General features: G+C 35.5%; 1 long non-coding RNA gene across 1 annotated transcript in view; it reads left to right on the forward strand.

Annotated features, from left to right (window-relative positions):
* The window catches only part of LOC136827657 (uncharacterized), a 245,191-nt gene that overhangs the window by 215,331 nt on the left and 11,793 nt on the right, over window positions 1-18,067 (forward strand). The window lies entirely within an intron of this gene.

Genomic DNA, 18,067 nt, shown 5'->3' on the forward strand with positions numbered 1-18,067 from the left:
TCACAGAGGCCTGGGCCCTTCGCAGCTCGCGTTGAGAAGGCAACGATGATAAATGATGGTGATATTGATGATGATGATGATGTGTAGACGGATGAACTGAACAGCTGATATGTCTGTAAGAAAGACAAAAGACACCGTAACTTCATGATGCTTTTATATATATATATATATATATATATATATATATATATATATATATATATATATATATATATATATATATATATATCTGTGTATGTGTGTGCATATATGTATGTCACATACACCAGGGTATTTTAATATTCACATACATCAAGCCACAATGTTTGTTTAATATGCAATACATTATACCTCAGGTATAACTGACACCCAAATGGAAATGAATCTCTCTCTCTCTCTCTCTCTCTCTCTCTCTCTCTCTCTCTCTCTCTCTCTCTCTCTCTCTCTCTCTCTCTCTCTCTCAGTTTTGCCACAACATAAAGGCAGTAATTCTCAACATCTCACTCTCATCAGTATGGAATTATGACCTACTCAATTCTCAATCAACCTTCTTGTAAGTATTGGTCACATTCCCATAAAAAAAAAAAATACTCTCTTTTTCCGTCCAACCCCCTTCAGTAATCCATTGCGCATCTTTGGGGAACCGTAATCCGCTGAAATTCCTTTTTTTCCCTTATTTTTCTTCCATTCCAAATTCCGTATCTTCTAGGAATTTTCAAACCTGATTAGATTTTTTTTTTTTTTTCGCCCGGTCCGGTTTACTCTTCGCTTTTAAGGAAAATCCTCTGTGGTGATGTTGGCATTGCTGATTTTCTTTTTGTATCTTGACTTATTATTATTATTATTATTATTATTATTATTATTATTATTATTATTATTATTATTATTATTATTATTATTATTAAAATCGATTAATTATTCATTCAAAAACGTTACTTCTCTCATGACAAGTGGCTTACTGTATCCTGACATTATTATTATTATTATTATTATTATTATTATTATTATTATTATTATTATTATTATTATTATTATAAATCAGTTAATTATTCATTAAAAAATGTTAATTCTCTCATGATAAGTGACCCATTTTTATTATATAAAAAAATATCAGTAAACCTTAAGAGAAACTGAATTAATAATCAAGTATTAGATTTCATGATAATTGGTCTCTTTCATTCAACATCGGTTACTCCGGGAAGAATGCAAATGACGTACTTCTTGTGATTTGATTGATTGATTGATTACGGCTGATAAAACTGGCGTCGCAACATCTAGGTCACTGAATGTATTTCAGGTCGTATGAAGCGAAAGGTATACAATAAATAGAAAATGTGATCTCTTGTCTCTGTTACTCTTTTCTGATGAAAACTACATTCCTTGGAAGCTTGAATTTCAAGTCTATGGCCCCTGTGGTGGGCTTGTTCCATATGAATAGGGTTCATCTACTGAATAATAATAATAATAATAATAATAATAATAATAATAATAATAATAATAATAATAATCCTTGGAAGCTTGAATTTCAAGTCAATGGCCCCTGTGGTGGGCTTGTTCCATACGAAAAGGGTTCATCTCCTGAATGATGATAATAATAATTAGGAAGATATCTGAAATTTCTTAATCTATAGTTAATTGCCGTATCTCCTGGCCAGCACAGTGTCTGAAATTCCCCACCTGTCTGGTTTCTGTAGCATTTCTGTATATCTGTCAGTCTGTCTGTCACCAGATTCTGCCTGTTGTTCCGCAGTCTGTCTCTCAGTCCGTCACAGACAAAGCCCGGACTGATTCTCGCTCGGTTTAAATCAACTGCTGAAGTTTGCCGAAGGAAATGGAATGTCCCTGACCTCATCCATCCACAAACACCCCCTTCCCCCCTCCCCCCCAACGCCAGCCTCAATCACTTCAATCTCTTTGCTTCTCGCAATTTTCTGCTTTCTTTTTTTCCTTTCTTTTTTCCTTTCCTTTCCTTTCCTTTTGACTGCTTTCTGTGACAGTCTCGGATGCATTAGTCGAGAGGGTGCATCCTGGTGCCATGCTTTCTACTGCCGAAGGAGAAGATTCGCTTTTCCAGTCTGCTGGTAAATAACGTCTTCTTCTTTCTAGGAATTTTCGCGAAATAATGGCTCGTTATTTAAGGGGCAAATAACGGGTCGTTATTTTAAGAGCAAATAGTGACTTGTTATTTAAGGGGCAAATAATGGCTCGTTATTTAAAGATCAAATAATGGCTCGTTATTTAAGGGGCAAATAACGGGTCGTTATTTTAAGAGCAAATAGTGACTTGTTATTTAAGGGGGAAATAATGGCTCGTTATTTAAAGAACAAGTAATGGCTCGTTATTTAACGGGCAAATAATGGCGCGTTATGTAAAGAACAAATAATGGCTCGTTATTTAAGGAACAAATAATGGCTCGTTGTATAAGGGACAAATAATGGCTTGTTATTTAAAGAACAAATAATGGCTCGTCATTTAAGGGACAAATAATGGCTCGTTTTTTATGGAACAAATAACGGCTCGTTATTTAAGGAACAAATAATGGCTTGTTATTTAAGGAACAAATAACGGCTCGTTATTTAAGGAAAAATAACGGCCCATTATTCATGGGACAATATCCACATTAAAATCTGTATTTTATTGTTTTCGCCGGAAATGAATTCGTCCTACCTCTTTCTCCACCTTTATCAGCCCATGCCACTCCCCCCCTCATACTCCATCCTCCCACTCCCTCCCCCTCCCTCCTACTCCTCCTCCTCCACCTCCACCTCCTAACTACCTCATTCTTTTTCTCTACTTGGTATTCCCGTTGTGCCCCGGCTGACTAATCTCAAGTGACTGAGACACCTGCTGACCAGCCCACTGTATTGGTTGGCAAGCAGGCTTAGACTCGCAGTGGTTCCCAAAAATTTTTTGGGGCTATGCCCCACCTAATAATTTTTTGGGGATCCTGATGGCCCCTGTGGTGATATATAATTCTTATTATTCAAAAAGTGAATTCCTATTCGTGTGGAGAAGCCGAATAGGCCATTAAGTTAGTTTCAAAATTTTCGAATTGGCCCCCTTAAAAATCAAATTACCCTCCTTGGTGGGGCGTACGTCCCATGTTGGGAACCACTGGCTTAGAGGAATATAGAGGAAGAGAGGAAATAGGAAATAAATGAATGATAACACACACACAAGCGCGCTTGTAACTTACCTACCATCATATTGCAGCCACAGATATAATAATTAATAACAAAATCCGTTCCCCGAGGTGGAACCATTTTTCTAGATATTCTCGCTTTGGTAGGACTCCCTGGAAATGTTTTGCCTTTCTGACTTAATGCGATTTGACTCTCTCTCTCTCTCTCTCTCTCTCTCTCTCTCTCTCTCTCTCTCTCTCTCTCTCTGCCTTACGTACCAATTAGCGGAGCATTGTTCGAGAGAATTATCAAGGTTTTTCCTTTTTGATTTTCTCTCTTCCGTACACGTGGGTTTTAATGGCATGATATTCACGAGACTTATCCAGACATTTCTCTCTCTCTCTCTCTCTCTCTCTCTCTCTCTCTCTCTCTCTCTCTCTCTCTCTCTCTCTCTCTCTCTCTCTCATGTTAAGTGGCGACTGGTTGCAGCATAGTCAACCCTTGAAATGTGGCCAGAACATGAACGTAATAATTCTCTCTCTCTCTCTCTCTCTCTCTCTCTCTCTCATAATGGAGCATTGTTCAAGTGGAATTATCAAGAATTTCCTTCTTGATTTTCTCTCTTCTGCGAAAGGAGATTTTCACGAATCATCCAGACCTCTCTCTCTCTCTCTCTCTCTCTCTCTCTCTCTCTCTCTCTCTCTCTCTCTCTCTCTCTCTCTCTCTCAGACCTTCAGAGTCGTTGCTGCGGCATCTTTCAGAAGTTCTCTGATCTTGATTGATTCGATTTTTGGAATACTGAGTAGCAGTGTTTTGAGTCGACGTCACAAATTCTTCTCAAAATTCAAAGTTTTTTTTTTATTTATTCATTCATAGAGAGAGAGAGAGAGAGAGAGAGAGGTTTCAAATGACGTGTCTTTTTTTGTGTGTCTTGATGAAGTATCGATTGGTGTCGTTTTTTTTTTTTTTTTTTTTGTTTTTATGTTGCTTATGTATCGGGTTTTCTACCTTTTTATTTTTTATCGCGTTGAGGGGAAATGGAGGAGAGAGAGAGAGAGAGAGAGAGAGAGAGAGAGAGAGAGAGAGAGAGAGAGAGAGGAGTCTGGATAATTCGTCAACATCGTGCCATTAACCTGCTTGTACAAAGGAGAAAAAATGAGAAAAAAAATTGGAAATCTTGATAATTCACTTGAACAGTGCTCCACTCATTGGTAAGTGAGAGAGAGAGAGAGAGAGAGAGAGAGAGAGAGAGAGAGAGAGAGAGAGAGAGAGAGAGAGAGAGAGAAAGAGAGAGAGAGAGATTCTGAGTTGACCAAACGCCTGGAGACGCGAATCTGAAATAAGCATGTAACTCAGAACAACTTTAAGGTTCCATGGTAAAGGAATGGAAGTATTTGATAGCAATTTTCGGCAGTATACCTAGGGTTGTGTTCTAGTTCAGCCGAGTCAGAATGATATGAATCAGTTTGTTATTATTATTATTATTATTATTATTATTATTATTATTATTATTATTATTATTATTATTATTATTATTACTGGAAAAAATAACTGCCCTCCCTGATCTTCCCCACTGATTAAACAGTCGTAACAGAAATGCGAATCTTATTCAAATTGCTTCAACAGATCTGGAAATACTTTATCCGGTTTCAGTATAGAATTTCCTGCTTTTTTCTCTACTCTTCGATAACCTCTTAAGTACCGATGGATTCTCTCTATATATATCTTTGGATAAAGGATATAAATCCTCTATATATAAATATATCTTTGGTCGTCCTTTTGAGGGAATTATATGCCACTTTAGCTGATGAGTTTGCCGGCTAAATCATTTTTATAGCTTTATCTTTTTATGACGGTTGATAAATGGTGAGATATCTTTACTCTCTCTCTCTCTCTCTCTCTCTCTCTCTCTCTCTCTCTCTCTCTCTCTCTCTCTCTCTCTCTTTTACTCTGTTTTACACACTATGCACCCACGAGCATCCACCCTCGCGCACATGTGAATGTGTTCATACATACACATACACACATATAAATATGTATATCTATAGTTATATATATGTATGTATATCTATATATATATATATATATATATATATATATATATATATATATATATATATGTATATATATAGATAATGAATAAATATATATATTGTATATAAAATATATATATATATATATATATATATATATATATATATATATATATATATATATATATATATATAAATTTTTTTTTTTTTTTTTTTTTTTTTGCAAAGAAAAGGCAAAACAGTGACCACCGCCACATTCATACTTTACCTATTGAATAATGCACAATGTGCAGAAAGCTTCCACAACATTAACATTAAAACATTCACATTTATGTAATGAGGTTTTTCCTTCATTAAACTTCTCTTTTCCTCATCCTACCCATTACTGTTTATATTCACTGCACCCCCCCCTCCTTATACCACACTGAAGTTAAGGTTACTTCCTGAACTTCCATCTCTTAAGTCAGGGATATTTACCATACTTCTAAGTTTGCTGTAAAGAAAACTATTGTGCCGGCTTTGCCTGTCCGTCTGCACTTTTTCTGCCCGCGCTTTTTCTGTCCTATATCGTTGCCAGACGCACGATTACGGCTAACTTTAACCTTAAATACAATAAAAACTGCTGAGGCTAGAGGGCTGCAGTTTGGTATGTTTGATGACTGGAGGGTGGATGATCAACATACCAATTTGCAGCCCTCTGGCCTCAGTAGCTTTTAAGATCTGAGGGCGGACAGAAAAAGTGCGGACGGACAGACAAATAGCCATCCCAATAGTTTTCTTTTACAGAAAACTAAAATGAATGATTTTTAGAATGCATTTGCAGTATCTGATCAGTAAGAACCAACTGAGCTCAGTAAATTCTCTCTTGGGCCCAGTTGGTTCCCTGTAAACCAAGAAGGCCCCTGGTGAGGTAACCAAGATCTCTCTGAGCTACTGTACTCTCTCTCTCTCTCTCTCTCTCTCTCTCTCTCTCTCTCTCTCTCTCTCTCTCTCTCTCTCTGAGACTCTGACGTGCCTTGTAAATAAATACTCAGATTCAATGGCCATTTTTCGCTCGCTGCCTTTTTACAGAACATCGCGGCACAAAGACGCTGGAATCTCTTTTCCAGGAAGTCGGATCTGCTGTGCCATAGAGGCAGAGCAAACAGCCGTAGGTGTGCTTCCTGGAAAATTACATTCGCTGCTCGAGAGAAGGAATTAATGGAAAATAAGCATCTTGAAACAAGACTGGGATGAATGACGGGTGTGGAGAGACCGTTTGCTGAGGAAATAGACATGAAGGTGCAGATTTTAGGGTCCTCAATGTAGAGGGCTAAGAACCTTCAGGTTACTGGCTTTAATTGGTGATCACCCATCCAGGAACTGGCCATACTCACTACTGGGTAACTTCGTTTATAGTAAGAACACACACATAGATATATACACATATTTATATACATTAGAAGTAATCAACACACAAAAACGTGTGGAACAGAAATCAGTTTCTGACACACATCGGGATCGAACCCAGGTCTTTCAGTTGAAAGGCAAGGGCGCTAATGCCATAGGCCTGTGTGGTTAAGTTGGTAGCTAGCTCCCTTGCCTTTCAGCGTTCGATCCCGATGTGAGTCACAAATTTATAATTCATATATATATATATATATATATATATATATATATATAATATTTATTTATATATAATGTATATATATATATATATATATATATATATATATATATATATATATATATATATATATAATTTTATAATACCCAGAATGAATACAGAATATCCAACCACGTTACCACTTATAAAAAGAAAATAAAATGTTGAAGTATTTACATATTATTTTTGTTACGTAATTACTCCGGTAAATTTCTTTGCTTTACCAAGCATGAAAGCAGGTTACCGTCCAGACTCGTTAAACTAAGTATGAATGATTTAATTTGAATTTCGGCGGCGCAGGTGAACTCTGAAATTAAAAAATAAATAAAACATGTATAAAATGCAACGAAGTTTTCGGCGCAATCGAGTTTTCCGTACAGCGGCTATAGCAAGATCTAGGGGTATAGCGTATAATCAAGGCCACCGAAAATAGATCTATCTGCCGTTGGTCTCGGTATAGTGCTGTATGAGCCGCCGCCCTTGAAACTTTAACCACGGCCCGGTAGTGGCTTGTCCTATATAGTTACTAGAAGCACGATTATGGCTAACTTTAACCTGAAATAAAATCAAAACTACCGAGGCTGAGGGCTGCAATTTGGTATGTTTGATGATTGGAGGGTGGATGATCAACATGCCACTTTGCAGCCCTCTAGCCTCAGTAGGTTTTAAGATCTGAGGGCGGACAGGAAAAAGTGAGGACGGACAGACAAAGCCGTCGCAATAGTTTTCTTTTCAGAAAACTAAAAAAAAAAAAGCGAGGTTTTAGAGGAGTTTTCTCTGAACTTGAAATCGTAGATCCGACTTTGACTTGACTGTAATGTCATATTAGTAGAATTTCCCCGAATTGCTTTTGATAAAGTACTAAGTAGAAGGATTATATATACATATATATATATATATATATATATATATATATATATATATATATATATATATATATATATATATATATACATATACATGATTATAGTCACACACATATGTATATATATATATATATATATATATATATATATATATATATATATATATATATATATATATATATATATATATATATATATATATACATATATACATACAAATATATATGCACATACAGTATACAAGAATCTCCACACACACACACACACACACACACACACACAAGAAATTCTAATAAAAACCCAAAAATACATCATCATCCAATCCCGTAAGTTCTTGTGTAATGTTATAGCCTGAAGTGCCTCCCAACTGTGGACTGTACAGTTTATCTCTATTTTTATTTTATTTATCTTTTTATTCTCATTTTCTTGTTTCGTCGGCCAAGCGCTCCAGGAACCTTCCGGACTTGTAGGCCGGATGATCGCTCGTTTCAGAGACATCGTTATGATTAAGCATTGATAATCCTACTTTGTTTATTTGTGTTTTGTCTGAGTGGTGGGTATCTGGTAGAACTTTTTCGTTTTTATTGTGTGGTATGTTTTGTTAGTTTCATGTATCTGTGTAACTGTCAATTTATATGTCTATATATATATATATATATACATATACAAATGAGGCTTGAACTCCCAGCTGCTAACACAAATATTCATTATATTTATTACGCAATTCATCACACTGAGAGGAGATTTTACAATGAAAATCGATTCTATTTCCGCCTTTCAAATTGAACGAAGTAATCCAATAAGAAAATAACCATCAATCACTGATGAACAGTAAGGGTCATTTTGACTCGAGCAGAGGAAAGCCGAAATCGTACTTGGAAAATGACGGCTATTTTCATCTCGTTCCCTTTCATCCGCGCTCAAATTGGCGGCTTTCCAGGAATGATGAATACGGCTCAGCAACGGCAAGAAAGATGATAATATCAGCCTTCCATGAATTCTCGGGTTTCTTCCGATTGACTGATTGGTTGGGGGTTGCCTGGCGTCGCGACTGCCAGGGTTAGGAGAACGAAATTTTCAGTTAAGATTTTCTCAGAAGGCAGTTGCCCCCCAAAAAATAAACATTGCTTGCAGTGCTTTAAAACACAACACACATCCTCCATAACCAGGGCGAGCCTCATGTGGTGCACTGTAGGCATGACTTATGACCTCATAGGTCCCAGTGCTTGGCCTTTGGCCTAAATTCTTTACTCAGTTCAATTCAGTTCATCACAACACGAGACACGAAACAGTCAGAAATTTCTCGACGGTGCTTTGAATTCCCAAAAGTGGTCAGGTCAGGTTAATGACCTAACATCACAGGCAAGTCGGGGGAATTGTGGTCAGCATCTTTCCTGATACAATAGCAGTTATGTTAGGGGGTGGATCTGGAGGTCATTATCAAATTTATGTTATTTCGTTTCATTCGTGTCTTTTGGGGCAAGGTCGAATCATTTTCAAATTTTCTGAAAGTCATGTTTCTTTTCTTCTCGGTTAGAGGAACGCTTTCTGGAATCATTGGGAAAATCTGCACTTTCAGTGTATTAATTACTTTTTAATTATCTATATGAAGAGGACATTAGGACACCATTAACACGGCCCTCCGAATTTTGTCGTCAGGTTCGGTGTGGTAGAGAGAGAGAGAGAGAGACTCTCGACCTCCCCTCCTTCAGGTAACATGTTTCCCGAAGTGATTGGGTCATCCCTGCTGTTCTTTGAGGATATGACATCGTCTCAAGTGCCCTTCTCGTTTGTCTTACTTTGAATGGAAGACCTTTTTATCAGCTGTCCTCAAAATGACCTTCTACATCACGGCGTTTCTTAAGGTAGGGATCCCTTTCTGTTATTTCGTTTTGGCTGTTACTGCCATCTTGCCTACTTCATTCTTTATTGTATTTTCTTTGGAGACGAGGGTGAAATTTTAATCTTCTTTTCATTTTATGTGGGGTCCAGAATTTAGTTGTTATGCTCTCTCTCTCTCTCTCTCTCTCTCTCTCTCTCTCTCTCTCTCTCTCTCTCTCTCTCTCTCTCTCTCTCTCTCACACACACACAATTTCCTGAAATTTTTCTTGTTATAGAAGGACATCTCTCTCTCTCTCTCTCTCTCTCTCTCTCTCTCTCTCTCTCTCTCTCTCTCTCTCTCTCTCTCTCTCTCTCTCTCATACATAATTTCCTGAAATTTCTCTTGTTATAGAAGGACCTCTCTCTCTCTCTCTCTCTCTCTCTCTCTCTCTCTCTCTCTCTCTCTCTCTCTCTCTCTCTCTCAATTCCGTAGGTGACTTCATTCCGTGCTGTCATTTTTCTCGTCCTAATGTCGCCCGTGCGTTCCTCCTTTGATATTTCAAAAGAAAATAAAATCGTCCTTTAATTCCCTCCATCACTTAACGGTAATATATAAAAGTGTCTGTGAAGAGGTTGATGAAAGGCTGGGTCAAAGCTTTAACAAGGTCCGGTCGATCGAGTACGTGCTTGTGGTTTATGAAGGAGAGAGAGAGAGAGAGAGAGAGAGAGAGAGAGAAGAGATGTCTTTTATAGCATAAGAAATTTCAGGAAATTTTGTGAGAGAGGGAGAGAGAGGAAAGATGTCTTTCTATAACAAGAGAAATTTCAGGAAATTGTGTGTGTGTGTGTGAGAGAGAGAGAGAGAGAGAGAGAGGGGAAAGATGTTCTTTCATAACAAGAGAAATTTCAGGATATTGTGTGTGTGTGTGAGAGAGAGAGAGAGAGGAAAAATGTCTTTCTATAACAAGAGAAATTTCAGGAAATTGTGGTTGAGAGAGAGAGAGAGAGAGAGGAAAGATGTCTTTCTATAACAAGAGAAATTTCAGGATATTGTGTGTGTGTGAGAGAGAGAGAGAGAGGAAAGATGTCTTTCTATAACAAGAGAAAATTCAGGAAGAGAGGAGAGAGAGAGAGAGAGAGAGATTTATATGCCCGTTGACCTATGCTGTTTTTTATGCCGTCTGTTTTTTATTTTTCTTTTCCTATATCATTCACTGTTCTCCACAAGATAACTTTTCAAGAAGTTAATGTCCTCGACTCGGTCTGCTCCACGAATTATGGACGCTTCTGCAATTTCATCAACAGTCTCTTCATAATCTCTTGCAATTTTTCTTTTTCCCTATTTTCTTGTGAAGGGACATTTTCTGGATATCATATGGCCCCAAAAGCGAGCAATTTTCTTTTCCCATATTTTCTTATGAAGGGACATTTTCCGGATATCGTATGGTCCCAAAAACATGCATTTTTTCCTTTTCCATATTCTCTTGTAATGGGGCACTTTCCGGATAACATATGACCCCCAAAACGAGCATTTTTTCCTTTTCCATATTTTCTTGTAAAAGGACTTTCCGGATATCATATAACTCCATTTCTTGTATTTTATTTTTTAATGTTGATTGATCGATTTCTTAAAACTTGGTCTACATGTAGTGTCTATACCATTTTTTAAAAATTCATCCTATTATTATTATTAATAATAATAATAATAATAATAATAATAATAATAATAATAATAATAATAATAATAATAATAATAATAATAATTTTTTACTTTACTTGCGATATAACACAAAAATCAGAGTTATGTATCATACAACTGGGAGCTCTCTAGAGAACAGCCCTTCATAAGCTCTAATAATAATAATAATAATAATAATAATAATAATAATAATAATAATAATAATAATAATAATAATACTCTTTTGTACTTTATTTGCGATATAATACAAAAATCAGAGTTATGTATCATACAACTGCGAGCTTTCTAGAGAACAGCCCTTCCCAAGCTCAGCAAAATGTTTAAGGTAGACGCGTGCAATTATAACTACAAACACACAACCACAGATTTGATCAGATTCACTGAATATCCGCGTCATTTTGAAGGGTTTATACAACAATGATAATATTAGGAATAGTATATTAAATGTTAGATTCACTGAATATTCATGTCATTTTTAAGCGTTTATGCAAAAATAGTAATAATATGAACAATATATTAGATATTAAATTCACTGAATATTCATGTTATTTTGAAGCGTTTATGCTTCATAATAATATGAATAATATTTTAAATATTAAATTCACTGAATGTTCATGTCATTTTTAAGCGTTTATGCAAATATAATATGAATAATATATTAGATATTAAATTCACTTAATATTAATGTAGTTTTGAAGCGTTTATGCAAACATAATATGAATAATATATTAAATATTACATTCAATGAATATTCATGTAATTTTGAAGCGTTCATGCAAAAATAATATTATGAATAATATATTAAATATTAAATTCTATGAGTAGTCATGTAATTTTGAAGCGTTTACGCAAATATAATATTATGAATAATATATTAAATAAGAATATTATGATCATGAAAAAGAAAAATATGCATTAACTCGAATCGGAACATAATAGACATACAAATACAACAATACGATTTTATTAACTTCACCGAATATTCACGTCATCCTGAAGCGTTTATGCAATAATAATAATAATAATAATAATAATAATAATAATAATAATAATAATAATAATAATATATTAGGTAAAGATATTACGATCGTGAAAGAGAAATAGGAATTCACTCGAATCGGAATACCGACGGAATCTCCCCTCCCGTTCGCCTCCCTATAAACCGAATGGGTTTTCTACCCTCAGCGTTCCACTGAGCCGCCATCATCCTTCACGGATCATATCATATCAGGATTTGTAGGATAAGACTTCCGCCTCGGTGGCTGTTCCAGGATTTACTTACTCCTAGTAGCGGATCCAGATACAATCGGAACCCTTCCGTTTCTTAGGAACTGCGAGGGAAGTTTAGGCCAAAGCTTCCGTTTATGGTTTGGGGATGTGGCGCCTGGTTTCTGTAGGATTGGGAAATGGACCGTATATAAGCACAGACACGTATAAATATAGGTCTATAAATAAATAAATAAAAATACACACATATATATATATATATATATATATATATATATATATATATATATATATATATATATATATATATATATATATATATATATGGAGCCCATGCAAACGCCAACATGTGGAAAATAAAGGCTGCATTTCAGAGACCAAACTGTCTCTCTCCTCAGGCAAACAGTGAGGAGAGAGACAGTTTGGTCTCTGAAATATAGCCATTATTGTCCACATTTTGGCACTTTGTGTGGGCTCCTTGTATTGATGGAATTCTGTTTTTACAGAAAGTATTTCACAGTCATTCATATATATATACTGTATAGATAGTTATATATATATATATATATATATATATATATATATATATATATATATATATATGTATATATGTGTGTGTGTGTGTGTGTGTGTATATATATATATGACTGTTATCTTGATCATTTGTTAAACCTCCCTGATCATCTGAAAAGTTCTTCATGCAAATTACGTTTTGTATACTACTATATACAACTGCAACTGGACAGTCAATTTACTTAATTGTCACTGTATTAGATCAAACAGAAATTTAATTTGGCAAAATAAATAAGAAAAAAATACCATTAAACAGACTCAACAGAAATCTGTTGTGGCTGGGAAAATAGATATTGAATAGAGAAACAGGTATGGCGTCACAGTAACCAGAGTCATCACCGTCGGAAAGAAACGATTTGCTAAAACATTCGATCCGACAGAATACTCGTGAAAACAAGCATCCCAGCTAATATGATTGATTCAGTCATTATCGCTGTAAATACCTCGTTCAGGTGTATATAAAATCTTATTCTTGCAGTGAGAGAGAAGAAGGCAAACATACAAAGAACAAATACTTCTAATCTTGAAATAATTGTCCTCTGTCGTGGAGGAGTGAATTAGGATGATAAAAGGGCTAAAAAATAAAAAATCAAAGACAGCCAGTGGTTGCACACAGGCTTATATCTGTTTGACAGCTCAGCCTTTAAATCAAAGGACAAATTTGCCAGCCTTTCTCAGAATGGCCACAGATCCAGATTACTCCCTCCTAATTAGGTGGACAGTTGTGGGGGTGGGGAGGGTGTCTTGATGTTTTTCCCACTTCATAGGCGTGTGTGAGTGTGTATGCGTGTGTGTTGTGTGTGTGTGTGTGTGTGTGTGTGTCATGTATTAATAAATAAGCGAATAGGTTTATGAGGCACTGTATGTATATATGTATGTATGTATATATATTTATATATATATATATATATATATATTTATAATATAATACCTGTTAATATATAATAGATATATATATATATATATATATATATATATATATATATATAAATATATAATATATGTATATAAAAATAAATATATATAAATATATATATATATATATATATATATATATATATATATATATATATATATATATATATATGTGTCCCATATATATATATATATATATAGGCAAAACACAACACACTGCCGCTCCCTCCATTCTCAAACGAGACGGTGGATTCTTCCAAAGCCGAGCCGAGAGTTGACGTAATCGCACAAGACAGGACCTGAACGATTCTCGAAACCCTCGCATCTCGAATATTTCGTCTTTCCTGATTGAAAGCGGAAACTCCTCCTTCTGTTTTCCCGACTGAAAGAGGAAACTCCTCCCACTCTTTTTCCCTCTTTCCTCTCAGAAATACGAAGAAGCTCAGTGTTCGTCCGTCCTTGGGATGAATTACGCAGGTCCTGCTGTAACAGTATTTTATGTAATGAGCTTTGTATATGGCCGTAATTTCATACTTTAACAATACTGTAAGTGATAATCTTTTTACTGTATACTTCAACAATACAAGGATAAAATCTTTTACTGTCGTAAGTTCTTTGTTTAACAATACTGTAGGTGATAATCTTTGTTCTGTATATGGACGTAATTTGAATTCATTCAAATGTTTAAACAATGATAAGGTTTTACCTCTCAAAATATGGGTATTTCTGACTCACATCGGGACCGAACCCTGGTCTTTCAAGTGAGAGTCCAGGCTTTAGCGACTCCTCTACACAAGTCATAAAAGAAGTTGGAACGTAAGTACTGCTTACCTGACGTTTTTCCCGAGAAGTTGGGTAAAATTCGCCTGCCCAGGAAAAACCTCAAATACATAGTATTATAGGTTCGAACTTCTTTCATGACTCATGCAGAGGGATTGCTAACAGCCTGGACTCGCACTTGAAAGGCCAGGGTTCGGTCCCGACGTGAGTCGGAATTTTATTTCTGCGAAACACGTTCTCATTTGTTCATTTTCATATATATTTATATATAAAGTATATATATTATATTATATATATATATATATATATATATATATATATATATATATATATATATATATATAAATATATATATATATATACACACATACACACACACTTACATAAAACAGATATGTAATTCACGCCCAAAACATAATATCTTCTTTAGGCCATAACTGCTGCTGTTTAAGCCAAGAGGAAGCTGTCAACAAGATCATCCCAAAAAGTTTAATGGCGGAATTCGATGAAACTTTGTTGTGGGGTGGACTGCGGATCAGGGACTATTAATTATAGTTTGTCTGGCTCAGAAAGGTGGCTGGGTTCAAGCGCAGATCTATGGCCTGTAGAGCTAATATATTGTTGTAGTAGAAAGTGAATGTAATATTGCTGTGTGTGTGTATACATATATATATATATATATATATATGTATATAAATACATGTGTGTGTGTGTGTGTATATATATTTATATATATCAAATATAAGGAGCCCATAAAAACGCCAAAATGTAGAAAGTTAATGCTATATTTCAGAGACCAACTGTCTCCCTCTTCAGGCAAAGTTTTCTGAAACATAACATAACATTTGATGGACATTTTGTTTTAACAGAAAATATTTCATATATTGATACATACATACATACATAACATACAAATATTTAACATACATACATACATACATACATACATACATATATATATATATATATATATATATATATATATATATATATATATATATATATATATATGTTGATGGATTATCAATTTTGAATAGCTGACAAATGAACTTTGAAGCACTATAGAAAATATAATTTCCTTTAGTATATTTTTTTCCCCATATTCATGATAAGGTTTTGGGAGCAGACGATCATTCAGCCCACTTATGACATGTGATCTAAAATAGCTGAGGTCATCGCCAAAAAGAGAAAAAAAAATGGATGCTCAAAGTTATCAATTTTCTGGTCCAACGGGCCGGAAGTACAGACTTTTCATATTTACAAAATGATTTCCCCCCAAGATGTCTGTCAGTTGCATAACACTTTTAAAGGAGAGTGGGGCTTATATATATATATATATATATATATATATATATATATATATATATATATATATATATATATATATATATATATATATCACCAATTACAAATACAATAAGCCATCTTTCTAAGTATCAGTATAAGAGGTCATGTCATACCAAAAAAGAATTTCCTGAGAAATTTGTAGAATTGTTGCCAATGAAGAATATTTATATATAATTTGAACTTTAACTGCAATGCCTAAAACTGAAATTCTCTCTCTCTCTCTCTCTCTCTCTCTCTCTCTCTCTCTCTCTCTCTCTCTCTCTCTCTCTCTCTCACACACACACACACACACACATGTGATATATTACACAAACAAACACTCAAGTAATAAGCCATTTTTATCGTGAGATGTTTCAGACAAGATGATATTAAGGAATTACTAAAACTCTCTCTCAACCTCTCTCTCTCTCTCAACAAACATTCAAGTAATAAGCCAAGTGAAATGTTTCTCAATGAATTCTCTCTTCGTCTACAACTCTCTCTCTCTCTCTCTCTCTCTCTCTCTCTCTCTCTCTCTCTCTCTCTCTCTCTCCTAATTTAGTCAGATAAAAAGACGAAATCCATTAAAAGGGATTCTAAAAATGGCTGGAGCCTCGTTGAGTGTTTTCCACCGAGGATTACGAATGTTCAAAGGGAAGGGGTGGCCCTATTATGAGACAGAAATCGGGCTTTACCAAAGACGTCCAAAAATCGGGCTTTACGAACGACTTTACTAACGACGTGTAAAAATTTGGGCTTTATAAATTGGACGACGTTTGTAAAGTCCAATTCTTTATGAACGATACCCAAAAATCGGGCTTTACAAGCAACGTATAAAAATCGGGCTTTGCAAACGACGTCTAAAAATCGGGTTTTACAAACGACGTCCAAAAATCGGGCTTTACAAACTACGTCCAATTATCGGATTTTACAAATGACGTCCAAGGATCGGGCTTTACAAACGACGTCCACAAATTGGGCTTGTCAAACGACGTCCAAAAATCGGGCTTTAAACTACCACCAGCGCCCAAAAATCGGGCTTTACAAACAACGTCCAAAAATCGCGCTCTACAAACGACGTCCAGAAATAAATCGGCTTTACAAACGATTTCCAGAAATCGGGCTCATCAAATGACGTCCAAGAATGGAGCTTTACAAACGTCGCTCAAAAACCGGGATTTACAAACGACGTCCAAAAATCGGGCTTTACAAACGACATCCAAAAAATCGGGCTTTACAAACGACGCCCCCCACGAAAAACTTCTGTAGTAAAATCCTACGAAAGTCATTTTACGAGCCGATAATAATGTTCAAAGTTCTTGATGGGTATATAAAAAAAAATCCATGGTAATCTATTGCCTTTAATAAAGAAAAAAGTAAATAAGAAATGATTGCAATTATCATACAGAGTGAAAGAAAATAAAAGCAAATAAGAAAATATCGCAAAAAAAAATATCACCGTACAGTAGTGAAAGAAAGTTCTGGCTATTTACTCTGACACTAAAAAAAGAAAATAGGTATCCTTTCCGCCCAAACTCCTTCCATTACGCTTGGTATGACATGATCCCTAGGAATATTTACCTCTCTCTCTCTCTCTCTCTCTCTCTCTCTCTCTCTCTCTCTCTCTCTCTCTCTCTCTCTCTCTCTCTCTCGACAGAAAGACGATTAAGGTCAAGTAGCGAGTGCCTCTTTAAAAGCCACGTCAAGATCGTCACCCCACTGGAAGGTGACAGTGGCGACGTTTCCGGAAATCGAGTCAGAAAATAGTTAAATTTAGCTGTGGCTGTTATGAAGAAATTGTCAGGTGCCGTTATTACACACACACACATACACACACACACACACACACACACACACACAAATATATATTATATATATATATTGTTTCAAGAACAGACAAGCCACAGTAATCAGTCACCAGCGTCTGATATTCTGGCCAGCACCTTTACAAGACTTTTTCCTTCGTTGGGGGGGCGTAGTGCAATCAGTGCACCTCACGGGGTGCACTGTAGGCATTGCTTAAGGTTCTTTGCAGCGTCCCTTCGGCCCCTAGCTGCTGCAACCCCTTTCATTCCTTTTAC

Source organism: Macrobrachium rosenbergii, chromosome 42, assembly GCF_040412425.1.
Source record: "Macrobrachium rosenbergii isolate ZJJX-2024 chromosome 42, ASM4041242v1, whole genome shotgun sequence".
NCBI classification, from domain to species: Eukaryota; Metazoa; Arthropoda; class Malacostraca; order Decapoda; family Palaemonidae; genus Macrobrachium; species Macrobrachium rosenbergii.